The sequence below is a fragment of the Molossus molossus genome, unplaced genomic scaffold (genome assembly GCF_014108415.1).
Source record: "Molossus molossus isolate mMolMol1 unplaced genomic scaffold, mMolMol1.p scaffold_m16_p_7, whole genome shotgun sequence".
Lineage (NCBI taxonomy): Eukaryota > Metazoa > Chordata > Mammalia > Chiroptera > Molossidae > Molossus > Molossus molossus.
The window spans coordinates 80,921,272-80,940,903 of record NW_023425401.1 but is presented as its reverse complement, the minus strand read 5'-3'; the positions used below and the strand labels follow the sequence as shown (position 1 = coordinate 80,940,903).

At 37.6% G+C, this 19,632-nt stretch overlaps 1 pseudogene; it reads right to left on the bottom strand.

Moving 5' to 3' along the window:
- Window positions 1-3,307: 3,307 nt before the first annotated feature.
- LOC118619667 overlaps window positions 3,308-19,632 on the bottom strand; it is an 88,942-nt pseudogene continuing 72,617 nt past the window's right edge.

The window sequence follows — 19,632 nt, the reverse complement described above, 5'->3', positions numbered from 1 at the left end:
AACATGTATTTTCAAGGATAAATTTTAATTATAAATATAGTAATTTGTGGCTGTTACTCATCAAATAATAGATTTTTTATTAAAGGTTCTTAACCCCTTTATTTTTTTTGGCCTTACCATAAACAGAGCCATCCAGATACAGATATATAATATGAAGGACTTTGGAATATAAAGCAATGTATAAAGTTTCCTTTGGAAGCAATTATGTTACAAATACTTTTTTTTTTCTTTTCATAAGTTTGCATAAGTACATTGTGGGATAGAATGAAAAGGGCAATAATAAACTTGGAATAGAATGTACATCTATATCCTAATATCTACCTAAATCTATACCTTGGCCTGTATACACTGGGTAGTTTGCCATTATAATTATTAAGATCCTTTTCAGTTATAAACTTTATTATTCTAAGCATCTGATCTCTTTATTTTCTTGTCTTCAATGATGTTTTGGATCCTGAAAGCCATTAATTCAGCTCCATTGGTCAAAGTTTTAATTTTTGATCACCTAACTTAAGTAGCAAACACAAAATTAACTTTCTGAGCATATGCATTTCCTCCTATACTGGACAACATAACCATACTGCCTTCCACTCCCACAGTCTTTTTCTAAGAATGTTTCCATGTACATTAAAATTTAAGGCAGGATGTAGAAGCAACTTCAAGTAGTTTATTCCTCTAAGAAGCCACATTCTGTACTAAAGGATCATGCCAGTTAGGAGATGAACCAGGGAAAAGCAATGACCAAAGGAAAGAAATCTGTAGGTTAACCAACTCTAAAGCTCTAATCAAATTTTCATGACAATTACTGGGTAATTTATTCAAATATGTCTATTGGGAATATAAACATGAGTTATAGAAGAAATAAAGAGTTGGTAACAGGAGCTGAAAATATGCACCTAAGAAGAGGTCATGAAATATCAGAATCACAAGTAAAAATATGATTATGTTTATGTGAAAAGTAAGTCAAAACTGAGATTGATAAAGATGTTCATAATAGAAAAGAAAGTGAAGGAAATGATTACAGTAGAAGTAGAAACAAGGAAGAGTGTATATTTCAGTGTCAGGAGATGAAGGATCCCCTACTGAATAAGGGTTAAGATTAAGTGAATTTTCTTAGATCCTAAACTACTTTCTAGTTTGTATGATCTATGGTTTAGTTCTGAATTTCCATTAAACTACACTTGTCTTCATTCTCATGTGCAATGTAACCACATTCTTACTATTATAGGTAAGCTGAGTGAATCTCCATTTCTAGTTTCCAAAATAATCCAGCATATTTCCCAAGTAGACCATAGCCCTTTAAGTGTCCCACAGTGTCTTCTTTGTACCCACCACAAATGTGGAGTATAAACATCAGGGTTTCTTGATATGGTATTTCAAGATTTCTAGAGACTGTAAGAAAACTGATTCACCAACCTAAATACTAGAGAAGCAGTATATATACCAACACACTTTACACTATGATCAGGTATCAGAACATTCACTCATGATATACACACTACAAGAATAATTGGAGTTTACTTAAAGTACAAACTGGCTCAGTTGCTTGAGTTTAGTCCCATGTATCTAGAGGTCAATTCCCAGTCAGGGCATATACTTGGGTTGCAGGCTCCATCCCCAGTAGGAGGCATCCCATTGATGTTTTCCTCTCTCGCTCTCCCTTCCTTTCTCTCTATAAAAATAAATAAAAATATATTTTGAAAAAATGTATCAATTTAAAATATTATTAACTTTACTCTGCATAAATAAGATTTAAAATTTGACCCAAGAATAAATTCCTTCTTTAAGAAATACATTTTCAACAGATGTCCTCACTTCTAACATTACTTTGAGGGAGATAGACCCTCTTTCACATATGCAAACTAAGGAGTAAGGGATCATGCAGGAACCTGGTCAGGAATTGAAAGTAAAGCTGTTGACACACCTTTTTTACTTAGATGAAACCCTGAGATCATACAATCTAAGCCATTCATTATTCTAAAATTCAGCTTTAGAAATGTAGCCAGCTCAGTAGAGTCAGATCTCAGAACAGGCAATATATACCAGCCTCTCCTATGTTGAGAACAGTAGATCATAAGGCTATTAATTATGCTTTTAATTTTGGTGAGACACTGTGCTGGAACAAAAGCTAGTGCAAGCCTTCTCTCTCCATAGCAGCCAACATGTCCCCCTCCCTACTTTTTAAATCAACTCATGTAAATGAGATAGGATTGGTTAAAATAAGATCTTTCCTAGAACTCTGAGATCTAGGATCAAATTTCAGGGACTGTATAGAACAGAAAATTCTGAAACATTACTCACAACCATTTTATATGGCAGATATACTGATGAAAAGACTGAAATAATTTGTCTCACATGACATTCTTAGAAAATAGCAAGAAAGAGAGCATGGAGCACTTGCAACCTAATTCCAAATTTCCTGATCTAACCCACGGCTAAACTTAATATCACAGAGTCACTTATAAATTTCTACCTTCTCTTGCAATTCTGCTGAGTCCTTTGTAAGATGCACCTCTTGACTTTAAAGTATTGGGCTTGAACTGGATGCCCTGCTTTGTTTTACTTACACACACACACACACACACACACACACAGAGAGAAAGAGAGAGGCACACAAATAAATACATTCTAAAATATGTGCCACTTATTGAAATTATTTAGTATGGATAAAATCCCCCTAAGGGAGAAACTTCCCATATGTTCACACTTCCTTGTTTTAAAATTTCATAATTTTTGATATGTATAATCTGCAGTAACATTGTAACAGCTCCATGGATTGCATTGACACACAAAACTTAGAACAGATTTATCATTTTTGGTCTAATAAAAAATGTTTTTAATTAGCCTGAATATACCATTCTGAACCATTTCATTCCACCAGAAAAATACAGGGTTTCTGCCCCTACCCCCTTAAAAAAAAAAAAAAAAAAGTAAATACCAGACTAATTGCATTTAAATAAATAATGTAATGATGACCATGTTTAAAAATTCACAATAAAACCTAAGCGCTCTTTCTCTTTCTACTTGCATGGCTGCTCAGCCCTGAGCATCCAAGAATGCTCTGAACAGGAGAGTGGTTTCTTCTGGAGGAGCGGGGTTGGGGGGATGGGGTGCACTTCTGTTTCTCATTCTTTCACTGTTGTTTCCTTGCCTCTTGCTTTTATTTTTTTTTGTGTGTGAGAGAAGTCAGCCTTAGTAGTGAATTCAGTTTCAAAAGGTTCAGGGGAACCTTTTTCCCATTAAAATCAGAAAATGACCTAGATATTTCCAGTGCCTAACCCCGGGTCACTTGCTTCTAAGACCCTTGTTAATTAATAGCAGTTTCTGCTCCACCCCAGCAGCTGCTTTTGTGTGAGTCGGGCACCGAGTCTGGTAGACCACTGGTCAAACAATGAAGAGCTGGTGACGGCACCTAAAATAGCAAACATGCCACAAAGAGATCTGTGACATTTGTGTGAAAGGATGTATAATAAAAGATTGAATTTATACCCAAATAAAGTATAGATCTGTCATTGTAAACACATAATATTTGGGAGTCTTGTTTTACTTAGAGTGGAAAATTATGCCAGGGACAAAATCAACACAAGGAAACAAACAACAAAAAGTAACAAAGAAAGAGAAAGAGTTAAGTGCAGCTCTCCAATTCCAGCAGTTCATTCATGCAGCCTGATGGTGTCCTACTGTCCATCCTATACACTGCAGTGGAGGAGTTAACACTTCAGGCAGCTGTTCCAACAGGAAAATGGGCAGCTGTCATCACATAGCTCTTCCTGAATTTAACCAAAGTAAATCATCCATGGGCCGAAAACAAGCAAAACGATGTTCTTTCTTTTCTTCAAATGAAATCCACATTAAATGTCCTGTGGGGTTCCAAAATATCCAGAGTAGAAATGGAGTGATCTGAAATGTCTCTGACCCCATTGTTTTGTAAAGAAAGAAAGTACATCTCAAAATATTCTAATTCCATATGTGAACAACAAAATACTGTCTGATTGGCCAGCCCCGTGTGTCCTCTGAAGGTGGCAGGGATGGCTCCCGCGTTGTCCCCGGAAGAAAGGCTGGGTCTGGCCGATCTGCTTGCACCAGGCGCTGTCTTCACAGGGAAGGACTGAGAGTCTTTGCTCTGAGTTAAAAGATGAGCACTGGGCAGGGAGACACTGTTGAAACCAGGTTTCATTGTGTGGTTTTAAACTGTGACTTGTCTTTAAGGAGTTTTAGTGTGTTGTGTTTTCAGTGCTGATGTGAAGTTCAACCATAGAACCCTCAGCCCACCAAAGACTGAACTCCAATACACATGATTTTGTGATTCTTTATTGTTCTCTCTCTTATGGGGTTCTTTACTGTTTTCCAGCAGCAGAAGTTTCCCCAAACTCACCCCTTAGTTATTTTTTTCCAGAAGAGCTGAAAGTTTCTTAATGGAGTTCTGGCTGTCCCATTAAATGCTATAAGAATAAATATGATTTTGCCCTGGCCAGTTTGGCTCAGTGGTTAGAGCGTCGGCCTGCGGTCTGGAGAGACCCGGGTTTGGTTCCCGCTAAGGGGACGTACTTCGGTTGCAGTTTGTCCCCGGCCCTGGTTGGTCGTGCGGGTGGCAGCCACTCGATGTGTCCCTTCACGTCGATGTTTCTCTCTCTCTCTCTCCCTTCCTCTCTCTCCCTCCCACTCTATCTGTACAAAAAATGGAAAAATATCCTCGGGTGAGGATTAAAAATAATAATAATAATAATAATAATAAAAGAATAAATATGATTTTGAGATTGCAAAATGGAGGCAGAGTGAATGGAAGCTACACAGACCATCTCCCAGGACCAAACTGGAATTACAACTAAAATAAAGACAAATCATCAGAAAAAAGCAATAGAAAAGCAACTTGCAAGGACCATATAACCAGGGACACTGAAACGATCCTGGTAGGATTGCAGAGGTGCAAGAGGGGGGCTGGGAGCCCACGAACAGCAGTGGTCTTAGCTGTGAGCAGCGCCCTTGGGGTTAAACTCCCAAGAAGTTCCACAGCTCAGAGCCAGAACAGAGTGCTAAAACAGCCACAGCCACTAAACTTGGGCTCTGACAGAAGGAGGGAAGACTGGACTGGAACTGTGTGGGGACACTCGGGATTTAGAGGGCACGCACAGCTTTAGCTGAGCTGCTGCCACGTAGGACTGTGGTCATCTTACTCCTTCCCAGGGCTCTGGGGAGAGAGGGTGGCCCCTTCCTCGGAGTTTCAACTTCACCAGGTGGTCATTGAAATGCAAATTGCGGCCCATTAACAACCAACATTTGTCCCACCCTCAGGAAATCCTCTTGCACTGAAAACCTGAGTAAGTTTTCCATTCAACTGAAAACCTAAGGCTCTTCAAGTAACCCTTACTAATATCCTCCAGGCAAAAAGCTGGAGGATAACTGAACCCTTCCTGGGCTTGCAACCCAACCCAGAAAAGTAAGACTTGACAATGGTGTTTAACATGGGTCCTCCCTTGCTCATCCAAACCCAGTAGAGGAAGCCACAAACAGAAGAACACCAACACCCACAGGGAAAATTTGGCAGGCTCCAAAACCCACTGAGATAGCCAAAATAGTGAAACAAAGAAACAAATCCCAAATGAAAGAGCAAGAGACCTCTACTGAAGATGAGATAAATGAAATACAGTTAAGCAAGTTAACAGAGCTAGAATTCAGAACCATGATCTTGAGGAAGCTCAACAGCATGTGTAAGTACATCAGCACAATGAGTAAAGACATAGAAACATTGAAAATCAACCAATTAAAAATTAAAAACCACCAAGAAGAAATGAAGAATGACATAGCAGAAATAAAGAACACATTGGAAGGACTAAACAGCAGACTAGAGGAAGCTGAGAACTAAATCAGTAAATTAGAAGACACAGTAGAAAAATTGAAGAGGTATTTAAGACTCTCCCAGCAAACAAAAGCCCAGGCCCGGATGGCTTCACAGGGGAGTTTTACCATACATTCAAAGAAGAACTAACACCCACTCTCCTAAAAAGCATTTAAAAAATTCAAAAAGAAGGAAGACCACCAAACTCATTTTATGAGGCCAGCATAATTCTAATTACAAAACCAGTAAGAGACACTACAAAGAAAGAAAACTACAGGCCAATATCCCTGATGAACATAGATGCCAAAATCCTGAACAAAATACTAGCAAATCAAATCCAGCAATACACCAAAAAAATTATTCACTATGACCACGTGGGATTCATCCCAGGGATGCAAGGCTGGTACAATATTTGCAAGTCAATAAATGTGATACACCACATAAACAAAGTGAAGAATGAAAACCACATGACTGTATCAATAGATGCTGAAAAAGCATTCGACATAATTCAGTATCCATTTCTGATAAAAATGCTCAGCAATGTGGGAATAGAGGGATCATATCTAGACATAATAAAGGCCATATGTGAAAGACTTACAGCCAACATCATACTCTGTGGGCAAAAAATAAAAGAATTTCCCTTAAGAACGGGAACAAGACAGCAATGCCCACTTTTGCTCCTCATATTTAACATAGTACAGGAAGTCTTAACCACAGTAATCAGACATGAAGAAAAAATAAAAGGGATCCAAAATGGAAAGGAGGAAGTGAAACTGTCATTATTCGCAGATGACATAATATTACACATAGAAAACCCTAAAGACTCCATCAAAACTCTACTAGACTTAATAAATAAATTTGTCAAAGTAGCAGAATACAAAATTGATGTTAAAAAAATTGATGGCATTCTTATACACCAATGATAAAGTCACAGAAAGAGAAACTAAAAAATCAGTACCATTTACCATCATGGCAAAAAAATTAAGATACCTAGGAATAAACTTAGCCAAGGAAGTGAAGGACCTATTTGCAGAGAACTACAGGACATTCAAAAAAGAAATAAAGGAAGATATAAAAAAAGTAGAAGCACAAACCTTGTTCATGGATTGGAAAAATTAACATCATTAAAATGTCCATATTACCCAAAACAATTTATAGATTCAATGCAATCCCCATCAAAATACCAATGACATATTTTACAGAACTAGAACAAATACTTCAAAAGTTCATATAGCACCAAAAAACACCCTGAATAGCCACAGCAATCTTGAAAAAGAAGGACACTTATATATGAAATATAATGAACATAACAGTCTGAGGAATACGTTAGACCCAGAAACATGGAAGTAGGGCACAGACTGACATCCCTCAGAAGAGGGGTTGATGGGGGGTAGAAAGAGATAAACCACAAAACTTAGATGCATGTCTGCATAACCAATGGACATGGACAACAAAGCCGGGGACAGGGCGGGGGAGATGGGGAAGGGAGTGCCAATGGGGTAAAAAAGGTGAAACATCTGTAACAAAAAAATAAATAAATAAAAAATTTAAAAAAAAAAAAGGACAAAGTAGGTGGGATCACAATACCAGATATCAGGTTATACTACAAAGGCATAGTAATCAAAACAGCCTGGTACTGGCACAAGAACAGGCATATAGACCACTGGAACAGAACAGAGAACCTAGAAATGGACCCAAGACATTATGCTCAATTAATATTTGACAAAGGAGGCAAGAGCATACAATGGAGTAAAGCAGCCTCTTTAATAAATGGTGTTGGGAAAATTGGACAGCTACATGCAAAAAAATGAAACTAGACCATCAACTTACACCATACACAAGAATAAACTTAAAATGGATAAAAGACTTAAATGTGACCCAAGAATCCATAAAAATCCTAGAGGAAAATGTAGGCAACAACATTTCAGACATCATACACAGTAGAATTTTCACTGATACATCAACTAACGCAACAGTAACAAAGGAGAAAATGAACACATGGGACTACATCAAACTCAAAAGCTTCTGCACAGCAAAAGAAACAATCATCAAAATGGAAAGGCAATCCACTGTATGGGAGAGCATAATTGCCAATGATATATCAGATAAGGGGTTAATTTCCAAAATATATAGAGAGTGCTCATACAACTCAACAAAAGGAAGACAAAGAACCCAATTAAGAAATGGGCAGTGGAGCTAAATAGACATCTCTCCAAACAGGACATACAAATGGCCAAGAGGCATATAAGGAAATGCTCAACATCACTAATCATCAGAGAGATGCAAATTAAAACAACAATGAAGAATCACCTCACACCTGTCAGAATGACCACCATTAACAAATCATCAAACAAGTGTTGGCGAGGGTGTGGAGAAAATGGGACTGTAATACACTGCTGGTGGTAATGCAGACTGGTGCAGCCAATATGGAAAACAATATGGTGTTTCCTCAAAAAATTAAAAATTGTATTGCCATTTTATCCAGTGATCCCACTTCTAGGAATATATCCTAAGAAGCCTGAAACATCAATCAGAAAGAATATATGTACCTCCATTTTTATAGCAGCACTATTTACAATAGCTAAGATCTGGAAACAGCCCAAGTGTCCATCAGTAGATGAATGAATAGAAAAGCTGTGGTACATATGCACAATGAAGTACTATGCAGCTATAAGAAAGAAAGATCCCTTACTCTTTGAGACGACATGGAAGGACCTGGAAAGTATTATCCTCAGCGAACAAGCCAAGCAGAGAAAGACAAATATCACATGATCTCTCTTATTTGTGGAATATAATGAACATAACAGTCTGAGGAATTGGGTAGACCCAGAGATGTGGAAGTAGGTTACAGAATGACAACCCTCAGAAAAGGGGGTGGTGGAGGGATGGAACAGATAAACCACAGAACTTATATGCATGTATGCATAACCGATGCACACGGACAACAAAGTCTGGCATGGGTGAAGGGGATGGGGAGTAGGGTGTCAATGGGAATAAAAAAGAGAAACATCTGTAACAAAAATAAATTAATAAAATACTAAAAAAAAAAAAAAGAATGCACCCCAGCATGGGTGAGAAGCAGTGTCTACTTTTGGCACCACAGAGTTGACAGCAAAGTAGAAAAGCTCTCTTGGCTGCTGGTTCTGGAGGGCTGCCATCAGCATCTCCACACTCAGGGCTGTAACTATTCTCTTGCCACCTTCAGTCTTGACCTGCTTTAGCTCCCACTGCTCCAAATGGTCCCCGGTGTAGCACTCTGTGGGCAGGGAGGCCAATGCTGATGTTGTGTGGCCAGCATGTGTAGAGGACTCATCACTGCATGCTGAATTGTTTACCTGGCTGTGTGTGGCAGATATTGTCACCATATGAGTCCCGTTTTTGCATTACAGTTTTTATTGGTAGCAAGTGCTGACCTAGAGTTGCCTGTTACAAGATGGTGATTGTCTAGACAGAGATGGTCTGTGCTGTCTCAATGACCCAACTGGCAGCACACGGAGTCGCCTGATTCATCTCAGTAATTGTTTCCACTTTCACTTTTCAGTGTTCTCCATTCTCCTGCAGCTCTGCCTTAGGAGGGGCTGGCTAGGCTGCCTGCATGACCAGAGCCTGCCTGGTGACTGTGCACTTATTCCTGAAGCCAGTCAGGCCATGCCTGTGACAGACATTGCTGGAACCTGGTGGACAACATGAACCACATGTACCACTGACTGCTGGGAGTTGGAAGTGGTCACAGGGCAGAGACAATATAGGTGACAGGCTTGATCATCGGGGTCAGTTGCCACTACAAGGCTATTAAAACGGGCTTACTAAACACAGGGGAGCCTGGTGCACTCTGCAAACCTTGCTTCCTGGACGATAGCCAATTTGGGCTGTGAGGCACCACTCTTGGGCTCCAGAGGGACCAATGACCTTCCATCTACAGGCTCTCAGATGTCTGGGCAACACTTGAGTGAGTAGACAGAGCTCCAGTGTGATGAGGAGAGGCTGGTGCCCTTTTAGAAGGTAGCAGGCCCAGACACACCCCTAAGACATTTCATCGTAAAAGCTGCTCTAGTACTTTGCTTCCAGAAGCAGGATCTGTCCCCCAGAAGGAGACTTTTCCTATTTTTTCCTGGGAATGAGGTACTTCGATGAAATAATGATTCATAGATAGACTGTAGCAAATTGAATTCTACCAGCCCTTGTCCACAGCCCTGCAGCACAGATAATTTTTAGTGATATACATGCACATACATTCCATTTAGGGTGAGCTGTTTATCAGGAGCCATCATAATTGCTTGTCCAATTAATTTTGCATAGGAATAAGGTGGCTTTGAGTTATCCTTTGGACTGTGATCACCTAATGCTTCCTTTTTATTTTCTGGCTCCAAGTTGTCAGGCATTAACTTGAGGACCGATGGTATGCATGGCCCATTTTGTACCTTCAAGATCCTGCTCCCCAGGGGCTGGGTGGGGAGGAGTTTGCAGCACTGATGGTTCCCCTGGGGGAGAGCAAAGGGCAGATAAAATCTAGAATGTCAGTGCTCAGGGGAAGATGTAGTCCTGTGCCACTTCACAGTGGGACTCCTGGGTGTCTCCTGCTTCTCCCTTTTCTCACTGGACAGGGCAGTGGATGTTACCCTCTCAGGGGTTCAGGAAAGCTATTCTGGTAAGAAAATGTTTCAGAAAGTAGGAACAGAAAGCGAGAGTGTGGAGGTGTGAAATAGTTCTCATTCCTCATCCTTCATCTCATGAACCATGAAGTGGTTGGTGAGCTGAGTGAGGACAGGGACCCTGGTGAACCCAGGTGTAATGTGGATACTTGACCTCCTTCTTGTGGACTGCTAAGGGCTTTAAAAGATTTCTATCCAGGGAGAAAATAACAAATTTACATTAAGAGAAATCTGCTCAGTAGTTGTGTGTTAGAGTGTAGGGAATGATTTGAGGTTGGTGAAACTAAAAAGGTGAGATGAGAGCAGAATTGGACCAACAATAAAAGACAGTGTTATTAACTTTTATGTTTGTAGTCTAACACATAGAAGTGCTCAGGGTATGTTAAACTGTTACACTTCTCCTCCAAGTAACTCTTCAGATAAATATTGTGTAATCCTCCCCTTGCCCCCAGTTGACATAACCTAAATTCACCACAGGGATTAGGTGAGCTTTTCAAATAAGCAAAATATATTGTATTTGTCTTCTATAATATTTCAAGATAAAGGAGGAAAATAAGAAAGCCCACATGCTCAATGCTGCAATCTGTTATCTCAATGCTAGTTCTGCCTCCTCTGTAAGAAAAAAGCACATATATTTATATGAACACAGATGTTGGATGAATGAATAACAACATGAAAGTGAGTTGGAAACTTATAAAGCTAGATAAATACAAATGGTTATATAAAATTCTGCACATTAAATATTTATATTCACTTCTCCATTTTATCATTCCAGGTATGATTAAAAGATTAGAAGAAAAATGAAAAAAAAAACACACCCTAATATCTTTAACCAATATGTGAACACCATAAAAAAGGCCCAGAAATTAAAAACACAAAAATGCTGCAACAAGAGAGTGTCCTTTTATTGTTGAATTTCTAAACCTGCTTAGATTAATAACATCTCAAGACTATATTAAAGTTAGAATACAACTTGTGAAGAAAAACTATCATTTATACATATATTTATTTCTTTTTAATATGAAGCCAAAGTTCCATTAGCAACATAAGAATGTGTACTCAAATGAATTATTTCCAAATAGTTTTGTTTTAAAACTATATCAGTTTTACTCACCTCCAAGAGAAATAAGACTACAGGAAAGCAATTACCACCCCCTCTGGACTTCCTCTTACCCCACCCTTTGGAACTTATGCCCTGCTGAGGAGGATCCTGCCTTGGTCAAGATATAGAGGTCTGGGCAGACTCAGAGGATGTCAGTGACTGAATTGTCTGACTTTGGGAGAAGGGCCATTCCCTGCACTTCCTATGAACCTGACGGGGCTTCCTCCTCATGAGAGATCTGCTAGAAACTCTAGTGGCCCCACCTTGCCGAGGTCAGGCAAAATTCGGGACAAACTGCATGGGGGGGGGAGGCAAAACTTCCACCATCTCTGAAGCCTGACTATCACCTTCTGCTCATGAGAGATCCACTATCCCATCCTCCCAATTCCCAGGAGTCCCACCCTGCTGAGTTTCATCTCCTCTCAGCAGAATCTAGGATAGATTGAGCTCTATGGCTCTAGAACATGGGCCATTTTTTTTTCAACTCACACACCCAACTGGAGAAGAGTCATTCCTTCACACAGCCAAACCTTGGTCTATTTGGGCCTAATAAACTCTTCTGGCCTCACACGGTGACTTCCTAAGAACCCACCCCACCACAATGGTGTGTGAGCACCAACTGAGTGAAAGCTAGACTTGATATACCTTAGGACATTTGCAGAGTGGCCTCAGACACAGCACTGGCAACAAGTTTGAACCTGAATCAATCTGGTGAACACCATTTGCCCCTGCCTGGTGACTCACTGAGAATCTACCTGATTCAACTCAAGTACCACCAAAGGCACTTTCAGTGACTGAGCCTAACAGGCAGTCAGCAGAAAGAGGCAGATCTCAGGGTACCTTGGGACTTTTGCTAACCCACTCCTAAGCCTAGTGCTGGTAAAAGTCAGACTTGATGTGCAGCTTGGTCTTTTTCCATGCACACCCAGGTCCAGCAGAGGTTGCCGCAAACTGTGAATCACTTTGTAGTTCTAAACAGGTTGTCCAAGGCTAGTCCCTCCCAAGAGGCCCCAGAACCAATATACCTAGTGACTAGCTTCAGACAACATCAGAGCAGTATCTGATAAGTTTCACAAGCAGCATCTTCAAAGAGAGATTTTAGCAGGCATCAGACCCTGCTGAGGAGAACTTCACTTTGTATGGTTAGCACCTCCACAGCAGCTTGTAAAATGTGGTCAAGGTTCATCCTCACAGTGAGCCAGCCTGAAGGTTTACCCCACTCAAAAATGAGTGAATGCAAATCAACAGTCAATTACCACAGAAGGGTCCACATAATTTATGCAAGAGACATTCCTGGAGTACTTAGCTCAGGTGATCAAGGAGACTGTGTCACTGGGTGCACAGGTCACTTACTACAGAAGGTCACTTTATCAAGACTCGAAGTCATAGCAGATCTACCTAAACCATAGAAACAAACACAAAGAGAGAGCTATAATGGGAAGACAAAAGAAATATGACCAAAATAAAAGAACAAGAGAAATGTCCAGAAAAAGAACAAAATAAAATGGAGGCAAGCAATTTATCAAATATAGAGTTCAAAAAAATGATTATAAGCATGATCAAAGATCTTAGTGAGAACTGCAACAACATTTAAAAATGATATAGAAACCATAAAAAGTATCAGTGAAGAATGAAAAATACACTATCTGAAATGAAAAATACACTTCAAGAAATAAACAGTAGGTTGGATAAAAAAGAGCTGAATTAGTGATTTAGAAGACAAGTGAGAAAAAAATACATAAGCAGAGCAGCAAAAGGAAAAAATTATTTTAAAAATTGAGGGTAGTTTAAAGGATCTTTTGGACAGCATAAAGCACAACAAAATCCACATCAAAGGGGTACCAGAAGGAAAAAAGAATATGAGGGATTAAGAATATATTTGAAGAAATAATGACCAAAAACTTCCTTAACCTGGTTAAAGAAAAAGACATAAAGTCCAAGAAGCACAGAGAGTCTCAAACAAGATGAACCTAAAGAGGCCCACACCAAAACACATCATAATTAAAACAGTAAAGGCAACGAGAGAGTCTTAAAAGCTGCAAGAGAAAGACAATTAGTTACTTACAAGAGAGCTCCCATAAGGCTGTCAGCTGATATCTCAATAGAAACATTTCAGGCCAGAAGGTATTAGCATGAAATATTCAAAATGATGAAAAGCAAGGACCTACAGCCAAGACTACTTGATTCAGCAAGGCTATTCAAGGAAAAATAAAGAGCTTTACAGACAAGAAAAAGCTAAAAGAGTTTGCTACCACCAAACTAGTATTACAAGGAATGTTAGGGTCTTCGAGAAGAAGGAGAAGAAGGAGAAGGACAAAGGAAGAAGAAGGAGGAGGAGGAAGGGGAAGGGAGGAAGAAGAGAAGAAGTAAAGAAGGAGAAAAAGAAGAAAAGCAGAGAAACACAGTTAAAAGAATTAAATGGCAATAAGTATGTACCTATCTATAAGCACTTTAAATGTAAATGGCTTAAATGTTTCGAGCAAAAGATATAGGGTGGCTGAAGGGATAAGAAAACAAGACCCATATATATGCTGTCTACAACAGACCCACCTCAGAACATAAGATACACACAGACTAAAAGAAAAAGGATGGAAAAAATTATTTCATGCAAATGATAATGAATGAATGAATGAATGAATGAATGAATGAATGAATAAATAAATAAAAGCTGGAATAACAATACTTCCATCTGACAAAACAGACTTTAAAACAAAGGCTATAGTAAAAAACAAACAAGGACACTATATGACAATAAAAGGAGCAATCCAACAAGAGGATATAACCCTAGTATATACATATGCACCCAACATAGGAGAACCTGATTATGCAAAGCAAAATGATGGACATGAAGGGAGAGATTGAGAGTAATACAATCTTAGTAGGGGACTTTAACACCTCCATTGATACCAATGGATAGATCTTCAAGATAGAAAATCAAAAGAAAAAAGCAGCCTAAAATGACAAATAAGATTATATAAATTTAATTAATATCTACAACACAGTAGAATATACATTTTTTAAAAGTGCACATGAACAATTTTCTAGGATAGACCACATGTAAGGCACAAAACTTCTCAATAACTTTCAGAATACTGAAATTATATCAAGTATCTTCTCTGAACACAATGGCATGAAAGCAGAAATAAATCACAAGAAAAAAAAAAAAACTGGAAAGAACACAAAGTCATGAAGGCTAAATAACACATTACTAAACAATAAATGAATTAACAATGAGATCAAGGAATAAATCAAAAGATATTTTGAAACAAATGATAATGATAACACAACCCAAAATCAACGGGACACAGCAAAAGTGGTCCCAAGAGTGAAATTCACAGCATGATAGGCCTAACTCAAGAAACAAGAAAAATATCAAAAAAAAAAAAAAAAAAAAATCTAAATTTACACTTAAAGAAACTGTAAAAAGAATGACAAAAAAAGCCTAAAGTGAGTAGAAAGAAGGGAATGATAAATATCAGAACAGAAATAAACAAAATAGAGTTTTAAAAAATACAAAAATCAATGAAACCAAGAGCTGGTTCTTTGTGAAGATAAACAAGATTGACACATCTTCAAATAGACTCATCAAGATAAAAAGAAAGAGAACCCAAATAAATAAAATTAGAAATGAAAGAGAACAACTGACATCAAAAAAATAAAAGGATTGTGGGTAAATATTATGAACCACTATTTGCCAACAAATTGGAAAAATTCCTAGAAATATACACTCTTTCAAAACTGAAAAGTTTTCTTTTGTTACCTGTTTAAAAACTTTATAAGCAATGGTAAGGGAAAATTTCAGTTTATTTTGCTCCTACTAAGTGCCAGAAACTGCTCAAGGTGCTCTATCCCCTTTGAGAGCACTTACATTATAACCATGATGAGACTACATCTCTCACTCCATTCAAGCTGGGAGAAGATATTCTGCAACAATTTATAGTTCAAAAAACTCAAGGTCATAATTACCATAGACACTTTTATATGGTTTAAGACAATTCACACTTATTATCGGTTTCAATAAAGATTAAGTCTCTTGCTGTATTTAGCTGTGTTAGCTGGGGTTTGGGCAAAATGATACAAAACTGAGTAGTATCATTAATCTCAATCCATGACCACTCCCTTCAACCAAAACTAATTTATTATGTACATGTTCCTGACTATTTTACATTTGGCTAATAAGAAATGAGTGCTTAAACAAGTAGGTTACAATGTACAGTTTTCTTGCAGGGCCTCAAACGACATAGGATATATAAATACAGAGAAATTTCACCCATTACTGAGCCAGATCAGTTAACCTGTTCGTAAAATTAGAAGATTCTTATCCATAGCTTCTAAAATTTAAAGAGTGGCTAAAAAATATTTTCCCCTTATTACATAAATTTCTTCGCTATGATAAAAAAAAAAAAAAAAAAAAATTCCTGAAGTTTTTTTATGTGTACTAGAGAGAATGAACTTGACCGGAACTGAAAATAGTGAATCAGAAACAAGAGTTCATTGACCTTATTTTTCAACTGTGCCAATCATATGATATATGGGCTGAGAATCATTTCATTACTCTGCATTCCTCTTTATTTAATTGTGAAATATAAACAATGACACCTCACAATTATGATGGTAAACACATTTTTATTTATATTTTCACCAGATGTTATTTTTTTTACTTCACAGATTTTGCATAAATTGTTCCTTAAATAAGGAGGTAGTAAAACAGTTATGGAAGCCACATAATTAAATAGAACTGATCCCAAGTGACAGACCTTATAAAATTGAAAAACAACTGTCTCTAAGCCTCACGTGGTACTGAAAACAATTCATATCTACCTCTCAAGTTCTATGTGTTATTATCAGAGGTCCATTTTATTCCTGTTGTCTATACTATAAATGTCTGTCCATCAATCACACAGATCATTAAGTATGGAGAGACATGTTAGAACACATCTTAGAATTAATGCTCAGGAGAACCCTTACCCTTTCATAGGTTGCCAGATAGGTGTTGTCTGAGTAGAATCTGACGATAAGTTCAAGGTTCATTGACTGCAGTGGCTTTGTTTTTAAGGGAAATCTCAATACTAATGATTATCTGAGGTGTGCTTTCTCTTTTCTTTTTTGTCTATAAAAATACTTTGATGAACCAATTTGAGCATGAAAAGTTACTGCAGTAGTAGTCATACCTCAACTACTGCCCTGCATGTGAATTGAAAAGAGAGGATAAAACAACCACAAAAAACTTAAAATGTTCCACAAAATTAAGAAGGAAATATGTGAGGTGTATTATAATAAAATTACACAACAAAAAGGAGATAGTGAGAAAGCAAAACTATATCTGGAAATGTGGTGGGAAGAGAGGGCCATGCAGAGAGACAAGACAGGTAAGAAAGACAATGTGTTAGTAGAAATAGCAGGAAGTTTCTAGAAACAGTGATAAGCAGTATTAAGTTTTTCCTAGGCTCTCTGCAATCACTCAAATTTCAATAAAAGACTTCCAGGTGTGACAATCATGAGATGATTCTGTGGAAAACAAAAAAAGAAGACTAATGTCAAGCATGAGATAAAGCCAGCCAGGGAAAAGGGATGGCTGTGGTGGATACTCAGAGTGGCAGCTTCAAGAAGGGAACTATCACTGAGTGACATAGATGAAAGGTGACCTCTACTCCCTATTAGCTCGAATCATCAAAGATAACTATGGGGAGAGCATCAGTGAACTTCCCCAGGTTAAGAACTATTGATATCAATATATTCTTTTTAAATTTTAAATTAAAGGCAGCCTAGAGTTTTAGTGTGTTCAGAAAAATATCCTGAAAAGAAATTGTTGGGTAATATGGCAGTTCTATTTTTAATTTTTTGAGAAACTTCCATACTGTTTCCCATAGTGGTTGCACCAATTTACAACTCCACCAACAATGCACTTAGTGTTACCTTTCTTTCACATCCTTGCCAACAATTGTTGTTGATTTATTAATGACAGCCATTCTGACAGATGTAAAGTGATATTTCATTGTGCTTTTAATTTGTACTTCCCTGATGATTAGTGATGTTATCTTTTTATATGTTTATTGACCTTCTGTATTTCCGCTTTAGAAAAATATCTATGCAGTTCCTCTGCCCATTTTTTATTTTTATTTATTTATGATTTATTTTTATTAAGTTTCTTGAGGTGGCATTGGTTAATAGGATCATATAAGTTTCTAATATACATTCATATGATACAAGACCCACATATTGCACTGTGTGCCTACTACCCAAAGTCAAATAATCTTTCATGACCATATATTAGGCCCCCTTCCATCGCCACCCCACAACCCTTCCCTCTGGCAACCACAACACTATTGTCTGTGTCTATGAGTTTCAGTTTTATATCCCACATATGGGTGAAATGATATGATTCTTAGTTTTTTTCTGACTGACATTTGCTTAGCATAATATTCTCAAGTTCCATCCATGTTGTTGCAAATGGCAGTATTTCTTTTTTCTTATGGCTAAGTAGTATTTCACTGTACATATGTACCACATCTTCTTTATCTAATCATCTATCTTCATTGGTTGTCTTCATGTATTGGCTACCATAAATATTGCTGCAGTGAACATAGAGGATGCACATATCTTTGCGAATAAATGTTTTCAAATTTTTTGGATAGATACTCAAAAGAGGGGTTGTTGGGTCATATGGTAACTCTATTCTTAATTTTTTGAGGAACTGCCAGACTGTTTTCCATAGTGGCTATTTCAGTTTACATTCCCACCAGCAGTGAATGGGGGTTCCCTATTCTCCACAACCTCTTCAATACTTGTTATTTCTCGTGTTGTTGATAATAGCCATTCTAAGAGGTGTGAAGTGGTATTTAATTGTAATTTTGATTTGCACTTCCATAAGAGCTAGTGAAGTTGAGCATCTTTTTATATATCTGTTGGCCATTTGTGTGTCTTCTTGGAAGACTTGTTTGCTCAGGTTCTTTGCCTATTTTTTTTAATTGAATTGTTTCTTTGGTGTTGAGTTTTATGAGTTCTTTATGTAATTTTTATATTAACCCTTTAAGAAAACATAGGTAATACATTTATGGATCTTGGTCATAGAGAACATTTTATGAATTTGACCCCAAAATCAAGGGAAGCAAAAGCAAAAACAAATAAATGGGACTATATCAAACTAAAAAGCTTCTGCACAGCAAAAGAAATGGACAACGAAACAAAAAGGCAGCTAAATGAATGGGAGAAGATATTTGCAAACAACGGCTCTGAAAAAGGGTTAATATTTTCTGTCCATTTTTATTTATTTATTTTAGCAATGGGGGTAGAGAAAGAGAGACAAACATTGATAGGTTGCCTCCTGAACACACCCTGACCCAGGATTGAACCTGCATCCTGGATATGTCTTGACCGGGAATTTAACCTGCCATCTTTTGGTGTACCAGACCACTAAGCCACATCGACCTGCGTTCCACTGACAGTTTTACATCAGAGTGTTTGTTTCTTTTGGTGTTAAATTATATGAGTTCCTTATATTTTTTGGATATTAAGCCCTTATTATATGTATTTTTGGTGAATATGTTCTCCCATTTAGACTATGTTTTCCCATTCTGTTGATGGTTTCTTTTGCTGTAAAAAAAGTCTATAGTATGATGTAGTCTCATTTGTTAATTTGTTCTTTTGTTTCCCTTGACCTGGGAAATACATTAGAAAAAATATTGCTAAGAGAAATGTCTGAGATTTTAATGCCTATATTTTCTTCTAGAATTTTTGTGGTTTCAAGTTTAAAATTTTTTTCTCTTTTAGCTTATTGCATTCCATCACAGTCAGGGTAAAATAAAACGAAAATACACACATATTTTAAAAGACCATAATATATAAGATTTTTATTTTTTTCCACATTTGATGCAGAGTAAAGTAGCAAATCCTTTGTAGGACTCCAAATATTGCATAATAGTAATATAGACTCTAAATCAATCTTGCATCAAACTCTTAAATCTTGACAATGTAGTGCACATAAGAATAACCCAACATGTGCTCACTTCAGCTACACGTATCCTAAAAAAAGAAACCATTGG